General features: G+C 42.5%; 1 long non-coding RNA gene across 2 annotated transcripts in view; it reads left to right on the top strand.

Moving 5' to 3' along the window:
* The first annotated feature begins 1759 nt into the window (after positions 1–1759).
* LOC123480905 (uncharacterized) overlaps positions 1760–21021 on the top strand; it is an 82776-nt gene continuing 63514 nt past the window's right edge. The window contains exons 1-3 of one of the 2 annotated variants that reach the window (XR_008427572.2): positions 1760–2001; positions 14144–14291; positions 18250–18317. This is a non-coding gene — a long non-coding RNA (uncharacterized lncRNA). Of the gene's footprint in view, positions 2082–14143; positions 14292–18249; positions 18318–21021 lie in introns of both variants that reach the window. The other variant, XR_008427571.2, reaches the window with a different exon arrangement.

Here is a 21021-nt window from a genome sequence, read left to right as displayed (position 1 = left end):
TAATGAGTCCAGATGACTACAGAAGTGGAAGTGGCTGGGAAACCTCTGGACAGCTTAGTTGTTGCACATGGTTAAAGCTTCTGCACATGACCCTGAGCTTCTTCTTTGGGCAATATTACCCTAGGCCAGATCTGTCTCCTGAAGTCTCGGTCCTTTGGGCTGGAATGATCCTTCCTCTTCCAGGGGGAAACAGGACAAGCCCAGGCAGAAAGATGGGTCTGGATCACAAACTGTGAGTCAAAGGTACTTGTGAACATGACCAACGTTATATTAAAACATATGCTGTCTCCCAAGGAGGAAGGTAGTTGCTTCTGCTTTCTTTACTTGTTAGAGTGGGTGGAAGTCCTTCAGAGATGGTGATGGATAACGGTTACTATTTAAGGGGTGATAGGGGCGTTCATGCTCCTTTTGGCTCCTTAGTTTCTATAGAATGCTATTTGGGGTGGGGGTCAATTCTAATGCTTTGGGATTGTTGAAGTACAACAAAAGCTACACAGGTTTTCATTTTATAGATTTCCTCCCCACCCACCTCCCCTAAGACATTTACTATGAAATGTGATTCTAAGGCAGGGGACAGAGCCTTATACTTAGGAGTCACCTAATTGCTATAGATTGATTTACTACAATTGTTTGTATTCTTACCGACCATTTACTTATTCATTTGTTCACTAATCAGAATGTTTTCGGGTGACACTGTTTGCCAGGCACTGTGCTGTGTGCTATGTATGGTGTGGGCACGAAAGGGCATGTGACCAGTTGTCCTTTGAGCTGCATCAGGGACAGGCTTTTAGCAGAGTAAATATTTGAGAAGGGTTTCAAACTAGGAAGAGGAGTTGTCCAGGTAAATCTGGGGGAAGGGTATTTCATGGAAAGGAAGCATTGTGGGTCAACAGAGGAAACACAGGAGGAGGGGCCAGGTGGTGGGGGTGAGAAAAGTTGGGGCCTGTCCTGATTGATTGGCTCAAGTTGTCCTATACAGACAAGATCTCAAATACTCACTGAAGAAAGATCTCCTTCCAGTCTGTCAGAGTTGGGTTCCTCTGAGCCACTGATTTACTCTACAAAGATTTATTCAACAGCTATGTGCTTTGCACTGTGCTAAGTGTCAGAATCATAATGCCCACTGTTTTCTTTCGGCTGTTTTCTTAAAGGCCCAGGAAACGGTGTTAAAGTTTAACTTGGCAGTGATCACCTAGATCTTCAAACTATGACAAAGCATCTTTCTGTTTAAGGGGCAACTACTGTGAGGGTGGTATTATTCTTTATGTTCTCAAAAATGCGAGGGAGAATGTGACACAGCCTTTTACTACATTCCCCAAATAGAAATCTAGATATCAGTGTGACGTACAGCTTTATCTGTTGACACAATGCCAACATGACCAAACCCTGGTTTGTGATAGATAACTTATGAATGCCGTTAAGAAATCATAACCATGGCTTTGAATGCCATCACTTGGTCAGCCCTCTGTCACACACGGGAGAGATGACTTGCATGAAGTTACACAAGTTTCATCAGACTGTGAACAGAGACAATGCAGCTGATGTCCAGGATGCTGCACTCTGATACCTCCATAAATGAAACGTCTGTGTCCCACAATCAGTTCACAATCAAAACAATAATGGGCTCTGCCCTGAAGTCCGTGTTATTGCAATCCTATCTCCTAACCCCTCCCACCTCCACCTCCTCCGCCCAGCTCTGGGGGTTAAAAGGGCAATCAGTTCAATTCTCATCACCCTGCCTTTTGGTCTCACCCTGCCTATGGTCTGTTGCCCACCACTCAGCCTTCCAAAAAGACACACAATATCATTCTAGAATAGTCTTTGCACAGGCTTTCACTTGCTCCTCTCAGTGTCTTTTTGATAAACAAAACTGGAAACCCAGATGGGCAATTAGGAATGAAGGGCAACAGCGGTTTGGCATTGTTTCAGCTAATTGCTGTCCGGAGTGAAAGATTGCACCATCTGTGACAGCTGGCCTGAGGAGTCATCACTGTCTCAGCAGTAAGTTTCCCCGTCCGTGGGGTAGGGACTTCCATGGCTGTTTTGACTAGTGTGTCCTACAGACGGGTCAATCTGAAAAGGTACTGTAGATACCTCATTGCTATTGTAAAAATTAAATGGGACAAAGCCATCACATTCTTAACATCTGTCTGCTCGATTTAGGTGAGGCATTTAATTTTCTAGAACCTGTGTATCCTGACCCTCATAACACGGGACCCTGTGCTTGACTCCATTACTGTCTGCTGTTGATGGCACATTGCCTGTGATGCCTTCTTTTCTCTGGTTTTGGAGGTGGAGAAAGGAGAGATGTGATGTGTGTATGGTTACCCAGAGAGCTCTGCCAGCCATTAGCTCTTTGCTCTCTGGGGCACTGAGCTCTGGGACATGCTGTAAGGCCTAAAAGGCCTTTTTGGGTATCCTGAGTTATGTTCTTATTTATACTAAAGTGGCAAGGACTGCGACCTTGACTATTTAAGCCAAAGTGGGAGGGGTCCCTAGGCAGAAGGCAGAATAGGCAATAAGATGTCCATATAGATCACTCATAGAGTTTTTTGGAAATAAGGGATTATAGCAGGGTTGTTTTGGTGCTTCCCCCCGCCTCAAACTGCCAGGTACAAACCCAGAGAAGGAGGAAGTTAATTCACATTCTTCCTTTCTACTAAGGGCAAAAAAAATCTACCAGTCTGTTCCCAAGGGCTCATTTTCCATCTCTGCTGTGCTCATCAAAGAGTATTGTGAAACTGTTCAAAGACTTTGAGGGGGGACTGGTGTCCAGAGCTCACTTTTGTGTCCTTGCCTTCTTTATGTGACATGTGCCACCTCCTTGGTAACCTGGCCCCAGAGGGCTCTACTTCTGCTCTTGGGACGGGTGTGTTTATAGCGATGCAGCAGGCCAGGCCACACAGGGAAGCTGCAGGGGGTGCCTAAGTTCACATCTCCCACATTCCAGGTGAATGTTTTTGACATTGAGCAATGGAATGAGTCTGCCAGGCTTTGGTCTGTTCGATTGGAATGCAACCGAAAAGGAAAGTCCCGGAGTGATTCAAACACTCACCTCCCCACAATGCCTGCTGGTTTTTAGAATTCCTTTTTAACTCCTTGATGATAAGCACAGCCCAGCACTTTTATCAACTCCATGGCACTTGTTGGTGCCGATGAGTGCATCTTCCCAAGAGACAGGGATGCGAATCAGAATATTTTGTTGAGTCATGTGTACTCAGCGGCTCTTTCCCAAACACGGCATCAGACCCGTAATTGGCAGCACCCAGGACTCTGCTGGATGACACCAAACCTTCAGGAAAACTCAGTTTATTTCTCGAGCAATTGTAGTCTCACACTCTCCATTGGTCTGGTTGTCATATCCTGTTCTTAAGAAAGCCGAACCCCTGGATGGGGCAGCGGCACAACTGGTTTTGCAGATAAGTTTGAAAATATGGCTGTTGCTTTTTCCCACCCACTCTGGCTCTTAGCAACAGGACAGCTGACGGCCTCCACTAGGGGAAAAAGCACAGAACCTGTGGGGGAGCCTGTCTTGAATTCTTGCCTGAAGTCTGATTTATTTAAACCTTCCTGCATTCTTGGGTGTGGAGACCCAGGAATCATGACAAGAGAGAATTCCCCTGCCCTTCTGGTGACCTCAGCAAATGAGCAGGCAGAGAAAAATCTCAGAATGAGATAGACTTTCTTCCCTACAGAATCTGCCTTATCTGGGCCAGACATTTCCTTTGATTTGGGGAGTAACCATTGGAAAAGTTGGACGCATTCATACAGGGAGGTGGGCTGGGGTGGGGCTCTAGAAAGAGCACTAGGCTAGGGTGGGGGTTCTGATGCCCCCTATTTTAACGGAGGCTGCCTCTCCTTCCCTATGGGACCTCAGGTAGGAAACCCCTGGTGCTCTCACTTTCACCTAGTGTTGGCTTTCCAAACTGCAAAGTAAGGAGATTGAACTGGATGTTTTATAAGGTACCTTTCAGCACTGAGTCTACGGTGGTAGTGGTGGTGGTGAGGTGTGTGTGCGTGTATTTACAAAACTTTATTTTATATCATATATCCATCTGATTCTCTCTCTCTCCCCTCCCCCACACCCTTCTTTCTCTCTTTCTCACTTTAGAGTTAATCATAGTAAAGAAAGAATTTGAGGCCAAATCTGAAGCCCATGTTCTTAACCGTTAAAGCAATACACATAAAGGCACCATGAAGTTGCCATTTTATGTTCTATCCATTGATCTTTATCTACATCTATTAATTTGTGGGAGGAGGATTGGGGAGTTGTGGAGGACTTCAGCTTTCACAGTCAGAGAGATCTGGATTCGCATTCTTGCTCTGCTTCCTAACAGTTTCGTGGCCTCAGGATTCTCAGCTGTAAAATGGGAATAACAAAGCCTGCTTGGTCAGGTTGCTCTGAGGATTAGGTGAAGTGATATCTGTGAAACACCTGGCACAGTGTAAAAACACCTGCTGCATAGTAAGTGTTCAAGAAAAGGGAAGTGAGTTTGAGATATTGATTGATTATTTATATTTTTTGATGGTACAGACTTGCCTTAATTATTTATCATGAAGCCCCACACATTTTGTGGCACCCAGAAGACAGTTGTGTTTGCTGAGCCACACAGATGCAACGCACACACACACACACACACACATCAAGGAATGATGAGTTTTATGACTTCATGTTGCTGGAACTTCTTCATCGGGCTCCACATTTTCGATGACTAACTCATAGCTGAGATAACCAATGTGATTTGGTTGTGGTTGGCTGTTTCTTACACAACCTGAATGTTCAATTATTTTCAAAATATGAACAGTTGCTTTCAAAGTACTATGATTTTTTTTACAGGATGTTATCAGGATCTCTATCTCTCCCTGTATATTTACCTTTTCTTTTTATTGAGCATTTGCTATGCAGCAGGCACTATGCCAGGTGTTTTACATTTGTTATTTCAACTGTCCTCATAGCCTCTCTCTCAAATAGATTTTGTTATTCCCATTACACAGCTGAGGATCTTGAAGCTTAGAAAGTGTGAGTCATTTAAGACCATTGTAAAGACCATAACTGTTAAGAGGGAGAATATGAATTTGAACTCAGATCCCTCCAAGTATTAAAATAAGGGCAGGGGCAGAGAGAGCAATCCATCTCATGTCTTATTACTGAGCCCACTACTTTGGGGGGAAAAGCCATCTACCTCCTTATTATTTTTAGAGAACCCTCATGCTGTGTTCCTGGCTCCGCTATATATGATTTTATTTAATGCTATTAATAATCCTGCTGGGTAGATATTAATATTAAGCCTAAATATCAGAGGAGATAATGAAGATAATGATTGATATGTAGGTAGATTAAGCAATAAGCCCAAGTAACTCAGGCTATAATTGGAACAATTTAACTTAGTCTCACTGTACAGTAAACTCTTCTTATAAGTCTCATCTACTGATTTTATTAGTGTCCATGAGGTTATGTGGTCTCTGTTATTCTGGGGAGCATCATTATGGCTTATCTAGAACTTAACTTCTACTCTTTTGGGGGATGCCCATCACCAGCCTTTCCTCATTCCTGAGAATAAACAATGTTGAAATACTTCTTTAAGAGGTCATCTAGTTCACTGGTTTCTAACTGTGGGGGATTACCTATTTACTGGGTTGTAAAATCCAGTTTAGTAGTCCATGACCAACACTTAAAAATGAAATGATTAGACTACAAAAGATAGAATGTATTGCACTTAGGGTGAAATGGTGTTTAGAAACAGTTGTTTTAGTCACCTGTGTGTATGTGCTCTGAGTCACTATGTGAAATGCATTGCTTATTGAGGGTGATGTTTAGCAAAGTTTGAAAGACATTGGCTTCATTTAACAGTTTTCAAATTTTGTTCCATGGCCTCCAAGGAGAGGAAGTAGGGATTGGAGAAGTTGTGTAGAAAGAGCCTCTTCTAGCTAAAGTTGAGTAGGAATGTTCCCTCTTCTAGCTAAAGTAGTTCCATATTTATCTGCTTTCCATGTTGGATTTTCGTATAGCATTTCATCTTAAAAAATAAAAGGACTTAACTGGAAAAAAGAAAGAAAAAGAATGGAAGAACCATTGATGTACTTCATTGGAGTTGTGTTGCTTTGACCATTGATTCATTTTTGTGTGACTTCATGTGGTAGCAAAGGACCAGCCATGCGCCCAGTCCTGTGATGGCTGCCATAGAGCAGCAATGCTAGAGAATGTCCCTAAACTGTTAGGACCAACTTGATAACAACTTGTCACTGAAACCAGTTAGAGTAAAAAAGTACATGAAGATGTTGTTCAGAACTTGGCAGCTTCTTTAAAAAGGCATACAAAACATTATTATAAGAAGAGGTATGAGAGGATCAAAGCTGGCTGAAACAATGAAGATGAAATGGAATACAAAGGACTATACTTTGGTTAAGATCCACAATATAAATTTCCTTGACAATAGTTCGTGTCCCAAAGTTTGAGGTTGTTAATTGACTTCTAAGTCAACAGGGTGGCATAAGGCAGACCTCAAGGTAAGCCTGGATGCATTCTATGCATTCATAGCAGATATTATAAAATATGCCCATAAGGGGATTGCAGAAATGGCTGAATACTTTGTAGCTTTTTCCATATTAGGTAGAATTTATGTTCTGCTTCTTGATTTGGGGTTGGCCCTGTGAATTGCTTTGGCCAATAGAATGTGGTAGAAGGGGTGTTGTATCATTTTGAATCTATTCCTCAAGCAGGCAGCCTCCATGCTTGCACACTTGGACCATGATACCAACATAGGAATAATCCTGGCTAGCCTTCTGGAGGAAGGCAGACAATGTGGACAGAGTCCTTAGGTATCCTTGCTGAAGCTGCTCTAGAGCAACCAATTGTGCTCTAGATCTAGCCAATCTTATAGCTAATCTGCCAAGACTCACAAGTGAGCCCAGATGAGTTCAACCATGCCCATCCCATACTAGAGAAATTGCCTAGTTGATCCACAGAATCATAAGCTAAGTTTTGGAGTGTTTATTAGGCATCAAATTCTAACAGATACACCCACTGTCCTGCACTGGCAAATCCACACTGGAAGATAACAGTACTGTGATCACATCTGATTGACAAAATTTTCTAGAAATGTTAACAAGCAAGAATGTGTTCTGGTTAGTGTGAGGGGAAGGAGCCTGGAAACCTGGTAGATAAGAAGTTAACGAAGCTAAATCTGGAAAGTAAGGATGTTTGTAGGAGCACAGGTTCTACTTTCTGACATTAATGGGAGAAGTGAATAAATTCTTTGTAACTTCTGTGATGGATTGAATGATTGGCTGTGAGTTTTATCTCATTGCCTCTATGGTCTTATGGTGGGCCATAAGTTTCAAGAGTGTTCTGTCCTCTTGAATACTTTCTTTGACATTGAGCTTGGATGTCTGACTTGATTTGGCCAATGAATTATAGGCAGAAGTTAAGAGTGCCAGTAGTGGACTCAGTTTCCTGTATTTCTGCCATCACCATCATAACAGCTTGCCCCAGTTGTCCCACTGAATCCCAGAGGAGGATGAGATGAGAGACATGGGGAGCAGAGCCACTCCCACCACCCTGCAAAGTGCAACAGAGCCCTTCTAGCCATCCCATAGAGTCGTGAGTGAGAAACGGATGCTTATTGTTATATACTCCTGGGGTTTAGGTATTGATTCCTACCCAGTCTTATGTGACCAAATAACTTTACAGATTAAAAGTAGAATCAACAACCAGTTGCATCAAAGATGCAAATTTCCATTGTATTTAAGGAAGGATCTCTTTGCCGAGGAAAAGAACTGTCCCCAAATGAAACATATGGTGTGATTAGGTCTTCTTACTTAGAGTGGAGTCAGACTTTCATTTCAGAGTGACTAGGTTGCTAAGCAATCTGGAGCATAATTACCAGATAATTTCAGTTGTGTGTTAGCACAGAGAAAGGATGAGCATGGAGGGGTAAGTGTGTGTGTGCAGAGAAGGTGTTGGTTAGGAGCAGTAGACACTATGGGGAGCTTTGAATGTCCCACTTAGGTTTTGACCTTTGATTTAAACCTGTGTGCATTTGTTATTCAGCCTGAAAGCCCTCCCTCTTACCTCCATGTTCCACTCATTCCTAAACATCCTCTCAAGTACAATTTCCTCTATGCAAATTTCCCTGACCTTTCCAGCCTGTGGGGACCAACCAATATCTGAACTCTTCATTGTGGCTGCCTCAACTTTTTCCTTGACTTTTTGTGTTCATTCATATGCTGTCTTAACTCTTCCTTTGATTTTTTTCCGGCTGAGATGTTTTCCATGTGCTCACATAGTGTTTCCTTCCTCAAACAACTCATTGCTCTGTACTGAGATCTTGTCTCTTCAAAAAAACTGTGAGCTAGTTGAAGGCACGGAGTGTGGCTTATTCACCCTGGTGTTCCCTCTTATCTACTCCAGTGCCTGGTACACTCTAGGGCCTCAGTAAATATTTCTTGAGTGAATGGATATGAATTTCTTTCATCTTTCTGATGCAACTGTAAACTCCTGAATGGCAGTTGGTACTTAACATTCTCACAGTGTTCCAAGGCCTGTGCATTTATTCAATCAACAAATATTTGTTCAGGGAGCCTAACCCTGGCTACAGAACCCTATGTCACCTGGCTTCTCCCCACCCCAATGACATCATCTTGTGTAACTCCCCTTCACTCACTGATCTGCTCAAGCTACACTGGACTTTTCTCAGTTTTTAAACCCTTAAAGCTCATTCCCACTTCAGGGCTTTCCTAATCTACTTGACTGCAATCTCTTCCCCTTGACCTTCTAAGGCTTCCTCCTTCTTGTCATTCAGATCTCAGTGTAAAGGTCACCTCCTTCAAGAATTCTGTCCTGAATACTCAATCCATGGTGCCACTCTGCCTCTCTATTATATTGGGTTGGCCGAAAAGTTTGTTCGTTTTTTTTTTTTTTCTGTAAGATGGCTGTACTAGTGCTTAGTTGTCTTTAACTTCATTTAAACAATATAGATTATATTGTGAGAGCTGTCATATCAGCATGCATTTAAATTGGTGAATTTTTATGTAGCCATTTTAATATTGAAGATGGAAGAATATAAACAATATTTTTTTGGCATATTATGCCATATTATTTCAAGAAAGGTAAAAGCACAACTGGAATGCAAAAAAAAAAAAAAAAAAAAGATTTGTGCAGTGTGTGGAGAAGGTGCTGTGACTGATCAAACATGTCAAAAGTGGTTTGTGAATTTTCCTGCTGGAGATATCTCACTAAATGACGCTCCATGGTAGGGTAGATCAATTGAAGTTGATAGCGACCACATTGATACATTGATTGAGGGCAATCAATGTTATACCACATAGGAAAGAACCAATGCACTCAAAATATCCAAATCAAGTGTTGAAAATCACCGGCACCAGCTTGGTTATATTAATCACTTTGATGTTTGGGTTCCAGATAAGTTAAGTGAAAACAACCTTTTTGACTATTTCTGCATGAGATTCTCTACTGAAATGTAATAAAAATGTTCAGTTTTTAAAACAAATTGTGATGGGCAGTGAAAAGTGGACACTTTACAGTAATGTGGGATGGAAGAGATCATAGGGTAAGCAAAAATGAACCACCAACAACCACATCAAAGGCTAGTCTTCATCCAAAGAAGGTGATGTTGTGTATATGGTGGGATTGGAAGGCAGTCCTCTATTATGTGTCCTTCCAGAAAACCAAACAATTCCAACAAGTACTGCTTCCAATTAGACCAACTGAAAGCAGCACTCAATGAAAAGTATCCAGAATTAGTCAACAGAAAATGCATGATCTTCCATCAAGATAACTCAAGACCACATGTTTTTTTGATGACCAGGCATACAGCTTGGCTGGGAAGTTCTAATTCATTCAGTGTATTCACCAGACATTGCACCTTCAGATTTCCATTTATTTTGGCCTTACAGAATTCTCTTAATGGAAAAAAAAATATAATTCCCTGGAAGACTGCAAAAACACCTGGAACAGTTCTTTTCTCAAAAAGATAAAACGTTTTGGGAATATGGAATTATGAAGTTGCCTGCAAACTCCAGAAGGTAGTGCAACAAAATGGTTATTAAACTTATTGGTGAAAATGAAAAATGTGTCTTTTCTTTTACTTCAAAAACTGAATGAACCTTTTGACCAACCCAGTTCTTTCAATCCCAGTTCTCGGCATGATATTCATGACTTTTTGATAATTTTCTTATTTCCTCCCTCTCCCCCTTTCTTCCTTCTTTCCTTCCTGCCTTTATCAGTATGCCTCTTTATTGATTGATTGTCTCTTTCAGCTAAAATGTAAGCTTCATGATAACTTTTTGGTCTTATTCACTGCTGTATCCCTAACGTCTGATAAATGTATATTGAGTGAATGGATGAATGAATATGGGTCTAGTATTCAGCTGTGTGTTGGTGAATATAGTGGAGAGAAGGCAGACAAGTTCTTGACTTCGAATATCTTATAATTTTTGCTGAACTGATCAAATACATAGTACAGCAGGAAAAACCAAAATGAAATCAATAAACAACACCACAAACCAAAACAGACTGGAGTGTATGTGGCCCATCTGGTACACTTAACTGTCAGCTTCCTCTGTGAAATGAGAGAATACCTAGTTTGTAAGTGTGCCATGAGGATTAAGTGATGTAATGAGCGGGCAGTACACAACCTCATGCCTGGCATTCAGCATGCGCTCCATGAACGGTATTCTCCATCCACCCCCCCATCTTCCTCAGCACATGTGCAATCAAATGTATTTAGAAGCTTACATTGGTCTGCCCATCTAATCCACTCTAGAGAATTGAACTTCAATTCCAAGTATGGCTCCTGGGTTTAGATCCAGTGATAAAAATGCTTCTGTCCCAGGTCCTCCCAGAGTGTTAACAGTGGAGGTGGAACTGATTATAGTTCATTTATACTTCATTGCTCTATGTGCTTTGATTTTGTTCAAAGTCTTTGTGGCACCCGGGAGGTCTTGTTAGTTGCTGTTCCAGCAAAGTGTGGCGGGGAGCTATGTGATAATTGATCTCAAGCCACTGAAAAGTCATGAAGAGTCAGGAAAGGCTGTAGACAGGGCTGGTCTTCTGCAGAGGTACAGGTGATAACTGCTGGTCACGCCTGAAGTGCCATCATTGGAGTCAGTCAGTCCTTTAGGTCCAATCCTTGATGGATTAGAACAACAACAAGGATGACACTTTTAGCAGTCACTTGCATGTTAATTAGAGTTTGCCGAATGACACTGTTCTGTTCCCTAGAGATATCTTGTTCAATTCTAACAGGCAAAATAATCATGGTATTGAGTACAATACCATGTCTTGTACTCAAGACATGGCTCTGGGTAAGTCCATGTCTTGGGGTAGTTCTTTCTAGAGATGGGGTGGCTGAGTGTCTAGCGGGCTAGGGCCCCCAGCAGCCCTGGAGAAGGGGCCAGATTGGCCCACAGAGAGGCAAGGGCAAGGACAGTTGCACAACAGAACTCCCAAAGTTAACTCATATCTGTTTCTAATCTGTTTTCCCCTCCCTGCTCCACCTACACACATGTGCCCTTTAAATATTTATTTGCCCACCTCTGCCTTGTGTGGCAGACTTGGTCTCAAAAGTCAGCTTGATCCCTTTGAAGGTGTTTACTAATTAGATCAGGCGGGGAAGTTAGGCAACTTCAGATATATTTATCCTGCCTAAGGTAGTTCCTGAGCACAAGACCCTAACAGCCCGGGGGAGGTCAGCTGCAGGCTCCCTGCTTCCTTTCTTTATTGGAGGAAGTCCTAATGATTGCCCAATTAAGATGAATGACATGGCCTCTTTTTCTGTCATTAGCTCCCACCACAATTCTAAGACAGACATCAGAGTGACTAGAGCCAGAAGGCTAAATGCTCTTAGTAAGTCCAATTATGGATCAGTTGAGTTCTGGGCTCAATTTGACACAGTCCACATGAAATTCTTACTCAGTGACACTGCATCCGGGCCATCAGCATTGACTCAAATCTGATCTTGGCTTGAAGGGAAGATTAAATTGCTGCTGCAGCAATTCAAGTTCAATAGACATGCAGGACACTGCCCTCAAATATTTTAAAATAATATTTGCTTCAGGAGAGGCTGTGCACGTGTGTGAGTATATGTGCTTTGGTGTATATGATTGGGCTATGTGTATGTATGTTTGTTATCCAGCTAAAGGAGCTTTTAGAAGAAGAAAAGAGTAGAGTGAGGGGGAGAACTCTTATCGTACTGGGTCTTAAGGCAACCTTAGTCCATGGTTAAGGTTCATTTCATTCCCTTCAGCCACCTTGGCGGTTGTCACTGCTCTGATAGGCAGGGAGAGAGACAGCTGAGGATGACTGCATGGAATGTCTGTCTGTGGTCTTAGAGATCCCTTCCTCAAATGTCTCAGCTTGTTCCAACAGTGTTCAAAGCCAAGCACTTCCCACTTGTAGATCAGAGGCATGAAGTCCCCTTGAGAACACCCAAAAGCATGCTGGGAATGAAAAATCCCTAATTGTAGACATGTAGGCTGTTTCTAATGTTTCCTCATTATGAACAACACTGTGATGAACATCCTTATTCTTTGGCATTTTTACACCAAATTGTGGGCATAAAATGAGTCACTAGTTTTTGATTTAAAGGGTGTGCATTTTGTGAGGCTTTTGATAAATACTGCCTAGTAGTCCTTCTAAAAGACTTTACCAAGTCTCCAAAAAAAAAAAAAAAAAATCCATGACAACACTTCCCCTCTTTTTTATTTTTTTATTTTTTTAACTTTTTGGTACACATAAGAAAGGATAGACAGCAAAGAAAGGAATCTGTTCAAAGGGAACAACTCCCCTGGGGGCTTCAGCCCAGACGGTGAGAGGAGCAATGTCCTGCATGACCTTGGCTCCTTGCATGTGTACCAGTGTGTTGCTCCATCCTCTTGGGCTGCTCTGATCTATGAGTCTTCATTCTGGTGTCAGAAAGAAGCCATTTTTCTTAGGGAGCAAAGCTAAATGGTGGTGTTGGCAGGGGAATGGAGAAAAGTCAGATGGGAGCACAGGTGAGGTGGTGTCAACCCGAGAGCTCTTACTGCAGCATGACCAGGTATTGTGGCTTAAAACTCAAGCACATTTTTCAGGCAATACTTTCTAAGATGTCGCTACTTTTGGGGGAGGCCAACTCTGGATCATTCTCCACATGCCAGCAGAACTCAGTGGGTCTGAATGAATAATAATGAAGAAGTATAACTTGCTGGATCTTCCCAAGATGTGGGAGACACAGGAAGGAATCTGGCCAACCTTTCTGTTGAACCTCTATTACAGCTGTCTTTATGCAGGTGACTGTGGCTCATAAAGCTTTTATGAAAGCCCTGTCACCCTGTTGGTAAACCCTGTGTCATGCAGAAGAGTGCTGAGCACAGGAACGCCCATCCATGACTTCTCATAGGTTTCTGCCACTGCCAGGGAGGGGAACTCAGCATTTGTAACTCTTGCCAAGAAACCAAATTATTGAAGCCATGGGGCTTGTTCCCAGTCGTAAGACCTTGTTTGATGAGAATGACTGTGGCTGTATGTAATTCTGGGGCTTATTGGCTTGGGTGAGGGCTTCCTAGCACCTGCTGGAATTTGATGAGTGAAGGGTGCAGGGAGGAGAAATGGAGAAAGGGGGTGTTTATTGACCTAACACAGCCTTGTTAAAAAATGCCAACCACGAATATGTGGTCTCTCTGCATTTAAAAAGAAAATTGCTGACTCGCAGGAGAGGAAGTGGATTGTCGTTCACTGCAGATCCTCCCAGGTGAGCAGATGAATGGCAAAGAGAAGAGTTGAGTGTGGGTTCAACCAAGGATCCCCACATGGCACAGCACCTACCGAAGAGATTTCCTAGGATTGTGTTTTCCTTTTTATTTCTCTCTTTTCTCCTCCTCTCTTCTCTGCCAGATGGGGCAACAGAAATACCACAAGCCACTGGGAGATACTGGGCTTCTCTGAGCCTCAGTTTTCCTGTTTGCAAAATGGGTGTGGTAAGACCTCCTTTTCTGTTTGTTCATTCACCCCTCGTAAACTGAATATCAAACACCCAGTAAGCAAGAAGGCAAAACATTGGCTCCAAAGCTTAACATGTGTTAGTTTTTGTATTTTTACATCCTGTTTTTAAATTTCTGCTTCTTCTTTTCTTCTCCTGACTAGACCTCTGGACTTGTAGAGACACAGCTGAGCATCTTGATGGAGCTCCACTGGTATAGCATTACGGATTCCTAAATTTGGACGCTGTTAGAAGATTCCTCCCCACCTCCATCCCTGTTTTTGCTGTGAAATACTGCTCAGGCAATAATGTGTAAGTTGAATATTCTTTTCTTTTTCTGATGTCTGTTTTCATTGCTTCCAAGCTTTCAAGTTTTTTTCTATTTCTACTTACATCACCCAGACTGCTATTGCAACAGGCTTCTAATTGGTGTCCTTGATTTCTGCCGCACTCCTTCTCTGCCAGCACATCCTACACATAATATTCATTCATTCACTCACTTAGCAAACATGTATCAAATACATGCTAGACTCCAAGAACTATAATCGGTGCCCGACATGACTCTAACTAGTTTAAGTTCCTCCCGCAGACTGTCATCACTTTCTATAGAAATGTGAAACCCCTTTACCTAGAATTCAAAATCCAACCTGCTTTTTAATTCACTACATGACATCCTCAGCTCTCAGCTCTAGCTGGACCAGTCTCCACATTGTCTCTGTGCTTTTGCTTTTACCATTCCCCCTTCTAGGTAGGTCCCTTCCCCCCACACCCACACCTGCATTTCATTTGTTCAACCCTGATGTTCAGTGGGGGCAGCTCAGATGTTAGCTCTTTTGTGAAACTCTCACTGTTCCACCTCAGGACGCTTGTCATTTAATATCGGAACCAATATAATTCAAATTACTAGTCTCCTTTTCAAGATAGACAATGAGATTTCAAGGTGTTTGAATGAAAACAGAGAAAGATTTTGGCTTACACATTCTTGCATTCTTCATAGGACCTAATATGGCATCTTGCTCATCAAACACTTTCTAATTTATTGTTTGAGCCATACAATGAAACATAAAAATGGGAAATGGTGCACTGTTGGAATTATCTCAGTAGTTTATTGCTTCCTTTTCATTTCTGAGAGTGACGTCAGATGCCACCATGGGGTCTTTATCCCTTTTCCATCAAAGCCGTATAGAAAACCGTATAGAAATACAGGGTTACATGTTCTAGCCTGGAGAGAACGGTACCTGATACCAGAAAGAGCGGCAGCTTGGCATGCATATCGAGATCTGGGTCATAATTCTAACCACAAACTCTGTGAGTCTGGAAAAGTTGCCTTGCCTTGTCAAGTTTCATGTCCTTCTTCTGTGACACACAATTAATAACCCCCCTTGCAGGGCTGCTGTGAAAATTAATGTGATATTGTATGTATATATATTATTACCTTGCTGAATTCAAGCTGGTGCTTATTAAATGTAGATATTATCAATATTGACCATGAATGCTGGAGTACCCTACATCTCCTAGGACTCTTTGTAAGAACTATTAGGTTTGTAACTGGATGGGCATCAAACTCATTTGTGGTGGGCTATCATAGACTTTCAGTTTCGGAGCTGTCCAGCATCCAATCTCCTCTTTTGTTGTTAAGGAATATCTTCTTTTGTAGTCCTGTGGAGAGTAGTGGCCTTGCCCTGGCGCAAATGCCAGAGACTGTAGGCTCCCACATCATCTCTTAGCTGCCAGAGTGGAACAAATGTCCAGGGCCAGGTCCACTAGATCGCTCTGTGACTTTACTTCTTGGATGTAAGATCTGGGTTGTATGATTTTTGTTTCTGGAATTCTGAAGCTTGAATCTATGTTCCAAGGCTAAATGGTCAGTTAGAATTTATTCACAACTAAGACAGCTTTGATGATGGCATCAACTACATGCTCTCTTCTTCCTGCAAGATCATTGTTGAACTTCCTCTTCTTTAATCATCTAGACTGTGATGGTCCTTGTTTTCTAAACCTCTTTTTGCTGGGAGCCTCTGCTAAACTTCAAGTAAATCATTACCTGCCCCCCTCCCTCCCATTCTTTCTCCATATGTTACTTGAAAGCAAGAACTCAGAATGACATATTACATATCTCAGGCACTTCATTCAATGACAAAGAATCCATGGTGCATTGGCCTGATCTTTGATCCCATCCCCATGATGGCTAGGTGGGCTCTTCTGCTGCCATTGTCTTTGCAGCTTGGTTTCCATTGTTTACCTTCTGGGAATCCTGGAGATGAAAAGAATGTTAAACTCTCCTCTGGCTCAGCCACTGGCTTTGAAATCACCTGCCTGCCTGTTGTCTGTCTGTCTTCACAGAATGGTACTTCTCCCTTTAACTTCTTACTATGTTCCAGTCTTTCACTCCTGCCTTAGGAAGGAGACTCAGCCCGTGCAACTCTGATGCCTTTTCTTTCAATACTTGTCATCAGGAGACATGGGTTCTCATCCAATCATTGCTGTGGATCATCTTGATATAAGCCAGTTTATCTCTTTGTCTTTCCTTCTTCTCATCTATAAACTGGGCTAAGTAGTAGCAGAGGGTCAGTTTGAGGAGGAAATAAAATGATTGTCATGCTGAGATCTCTGCAAAGACTGATGAGGTGATAATCACCACATGGTGTTATGAATTTTTTTAGAATACCAATGATAATAAAATCAATGCTGAAAACATTAGGAAAGATTAAGTGGCCATTTGGGCTTTGGTTATTAACTACTGAGAACTTTTTATTGAATGAGAGTGGGGGGCTGGGGGCTGGGGTAAAACTACTAGTTTTCTTAATCAAGTAGTGACCTCTTCTGGGCAAAGAAAGCAGCAGGGCCTCAGCACTGGGGGACCTTACAACATCGACACCAAGGCAGGCAAGCAGTGATGGAATGGATGGGCCCCAGGGGAGAATCTCTCAGGGTGGGTGTTCACTCTGGGCAACCAAGTGGAAAACAGAAAGGAATGAACTGGAACCAAAACTCACTTGCCTAGTAGCTTTCTCTGGGAAATCCATCATAGAGTAAGCCCCTGCAATCTCGTGGACCTGTTCAATGCATCGAGGTGAGGCCACCAGGCATGCAAGCTGCCCACTTCCAGGAAACCGACAGCAGCCTCTAGGGAGAATGTTTCAAGAAAGGTGCAGATGGGAAGTGTATTTTTGCGTATGCTTAACTGGTGAGAAAAGAAAGGCATTTTCAGATGTGCAAAGCAAGGTTCAGAGAATAGTGAGGTCTAGAAGATCAAGGGGCTTTTGCCCAACGCCTTTGGGGAGGTGGAAAGGGACATGTTCAAGTCCTACTGCAGTCTTGCCAGTTGGACTGGGTGTGATGAAAACCAAACATGATTTTTTCCCCTCCAACAAATATCACCATCTATTAGTTCAGGTTCTTGAAAGGAGGAAGAAGGAAATCCTTCAGGAAGCACTCCTGGCAACCCCAGCCCCCATCACATCCCTCTTTTCTGTGTACCTGAAGGGCTTAAGCAGTGCTGGATGGTGGAGCGTCCAATCAGATGTGGTCTATCTCGGGCAGTGCCTCACGTCACGTTTGCAAGACCACAGGCCACAGCTTCCACGGAGACTCATAGGCCACAAGGTGCAGGGCTGATGAAAATCAAATTATCCTACCCCTTGTGGAATGGGATTTGAAAGAGCTGGACACAGAGAAGGGAAAAGAGCCCTGGACACAGGGCTCAAGTTAAGACTGGGTTTTCTGACCATCCTTTCCTTCTCATTAACAGTCACCCCTTGTCCACTTCCCTCCAACTCCCCACTGTCTACTAAATTGATTCGAAATATTAAGAGAACCTGCATGCTAGACTGATTAATAGCAGGGGAGCAACAATTTGTTAAGCATTTACTGCTTGCAAGTCTCTGTTTATTCATTTATTCAGCAGATATTTATTGAATGCCTACGGCAGCATAGACACTGGGGACAAAGTACAGTTGTCCCTTGGTGTCCATGGGGGGATGGGTTCCAGCATCTGCCAGAACACCAAAATCTGCGGATGTTCAAGTCCCTTAAAAAAGGCATAACATTTGCATATAACCTGTGCATTTTCCTATACACTTTAAATCATCTCTAGATTACTTACAATAACTAATACAATGTAAATGCTGTGTAAATACTTTTATATTGTATAGTTTAGGGGATAATGACAACTAAAAAGTCTGTACATGTTCATTATAGGCAACTATTATAAGCCTACATGGTCCACGTGTAGTTAAACCTAACAACAATATAACCTTTTATTTTTTAGAATATTTTTGATCTGCGGTTGGTTGAATCAATGGATGCAGAACCCGCCAATATGGAGGGCTAATTTTAGTAAGTAAAAACATTATAAGCTCAGTTATTATCAAAAATTTTATCAACAAAGATAAATCTTAAACTGTGAAATCTCTGAAGATAAGGGCTCTGTTGCAGTAAGAGGCTACAATGGTATGTTGGTGTTGTTAATCTAGGAGAGCTTCCTGTAGGTAGTGACCATTCTCTTCATCTCATTGTTCAGACCTGATAATCTTCAAGGCCTCCTTGCCTCCTCTTTTTTTTCTTACACCTCACATCCTATCCACCAGCAACCCTGGTTGGCTCTGCCTCTGTAACATGTGCAGAATCCACTTTCTTCTCACCACTACTGCCTTTCCTACTCACCCAAACACCCCAGTCTCTTCCCTGAGTTATTGGAACATAGTCTCTCTGCTTTTGCCCCTACCTCCTCATGGTCAAATGTGTTTGGACAATTCTGAGTCAAAAACTTTTAAATCCTGTACAGCAGGACTTCTCAGAGGCTTTCACAACTAATCAATATAGTGAATTTCTAACAGGGGGATATAATATATAGCACGTTACTGACACATTTGTTCACAGAATTTTTCTTCTTATGGTGCATCTTACACAGCTACTGTTCCATGGAAAGCCTTCTGGATAACCCAGAAATTGTCTATGAAAACAAGTTATTATTATTATCCCACATGATGACATAATGGGAAATGGAGCCACTCCCAAGTTTTGCCGACCTGGGGGTCAGGTTGACTGAGTTCTAGCCGCAGTTAGCTTCTTCTGAGCTGTGTGGCCTTGGGCAAGTGATTTAATTTCCCTGAGCTTTGTTTCCTCATCCCTATGAAATACACATCATAATTCCTGTCCTTACTACTTTGCCAAGTGTTTGGGAGAATCAAATGAGATAATGGACATTAAAAAAGGGGCATCCCCTTCTCCCCAGTCCATCAAAGCAAAACAAAACCCAATACCACTGCTGTGCTACTGTGGGCTCCTAGAAAAACATTACTATTTCCGGTTACAACATCTCTGCACTTAATCGTAATCAATGGGCAACAAATTAACATTAGGTTTATTTATTTGAGCAACCAGGAATACAACCCAGGGAGTTCCTGGCTTTTGGCTAGCAATCAAACAAAACAGAGAATTAATTGGAGCGAAGGCTGTGGAGAGTGCCAGTCCAGGTCAAGCATGGGAGCGGGCAAGAAAAGCCAGGTCCCTGGACAGCGTAGCAGAAAGAACGAAAAGAGCCAGGATTGTGTGAACTGGGTTAGGGAGATAAGAAACCCTGGAAGTACAACACAGTAGGGACAAGGCTATAAAACTGCAATGATGCTGATAAAGAGTTTATTAGCCCCTTAGCTAACGGCGGTGACACGGTGCTCCACACGGAGTAACTGAGTGGCTGGGTGTGGTAATTCAGTGAAGGTCAGTGGGGCAGAGTGGCCACTCTAAGATGGCAAAGTTCTGTGGGTCTTTTAAAGTGCCTGTTCAGAGTATTTGGTTCATACCAGGTCAGCAAGCTCTGCTGATGTCTCCTTCCGGACCCAAACGCTGCCAGGTTCTTGTCTTCTCCAGTGCTTTTGGCTATGACTGAATAGGTGACCTTGGGCTTGGGACTCTGATCTCCCAGACTAACTCACAGTCACCAAAAACATCTTGATATGTTTGTGGGCCAAGCCTCTGAAGACAATGACAACAACAACGATGATGATAGAATCAATAATGATAATAAAAAAATAAAGCATCCACATAGCAACTTAAAAGCCACTTATATCCGACCCCTTCAAAACATGGCCTGAGGTTGGTGTCAATGTCCCCACGGAACTGAAAAGGGAGGCCAAGGACCAACAACTTATCAGACATCACATGGCCAGAGAAAGGCAAAGTTGGAGTAGGAACCTGACTTTTTTTGTCCCTCCATTCTATTATCTTTGTTTTACACGACGTTGCTTCTCTGGCCGCTGCCCACAGAGGCCAGTAACCCTTCTGGTACCCAATCCTGAGAAAAACTATTGCTGGAGTGCCACACCTGGAATAAGTTCCATTGGATAAGAAGTTTTATGTTTGGGTGCTTTTGTAAGGCAGGATGATCTAGGCTGATAGCAAAGTTGAGCCGTCACCAAACCTCTAAGTAAATGCTCATTGTAGAGTTTAATTGGAGAGGCAACATACAGTGTTAAAAACCACCTGGGTTCCCTCTTCAAATCTGGTACTTACTAACTGTACAACCTAATATATGTGTGGATCAGTTTTTCCATCTGTAAAATGGAGCTTATAATATTACCCACTGTGGCAGGGTTGTGAAGTTTGCACGAATGTGTGTAAAGCACTGGGAATGGCATCAGTATGCATCAGCCACATTGTAAGACACACATGGCACAGGCTGTATACGATTGGTTTCCCTTGTACCTGGTTATCCTTGCTTTCTTCTAACTCATCATTGAATGGTAATTACCTGTCCCCACTCGACTGAACAGTCTTGAAGGAGAGGGCACTAGACTTACTCATGTCTCCATCTCTCATACCTGGTACATTGTTACCTCAATGAGCAGATGAATAACTACACAAATAGCTTGTCTAGTGTAGCCGATTTAGAAGAACTAGATGAAACACATTTGTTTCTGGATCTGTGCCATCATAATTTTCTTCTGACACAGTAAGAAAGCGAGTAGGTGGATATCTTCATGTGGTCTTGTCCTCCTTCCTGCACTCATCCTTTGACTAATATGTCTTTAAAAAGAGCCCG

The sequence above is a fragment of the Desmodus rotundus genome, chromosome 8, assembly GCF_022682495.2.
Source record: "Desmodus rotundus isolate HL8 chromosome 8, HLdesRot8A.1, whole genome shotgun sequence".
In the NCBI taxonomy this organism is placed as follows: Eukaryota; Metazoa; Chordata; class Mammalia; order Chiroptera; family Phyllostomidae; genus Desmodus; species Desmodus rotundus.
Note: the sequence above shows the minus strand (reverse complement) of the source record. Positions and strands in the feature narration are given on the sequence as shown.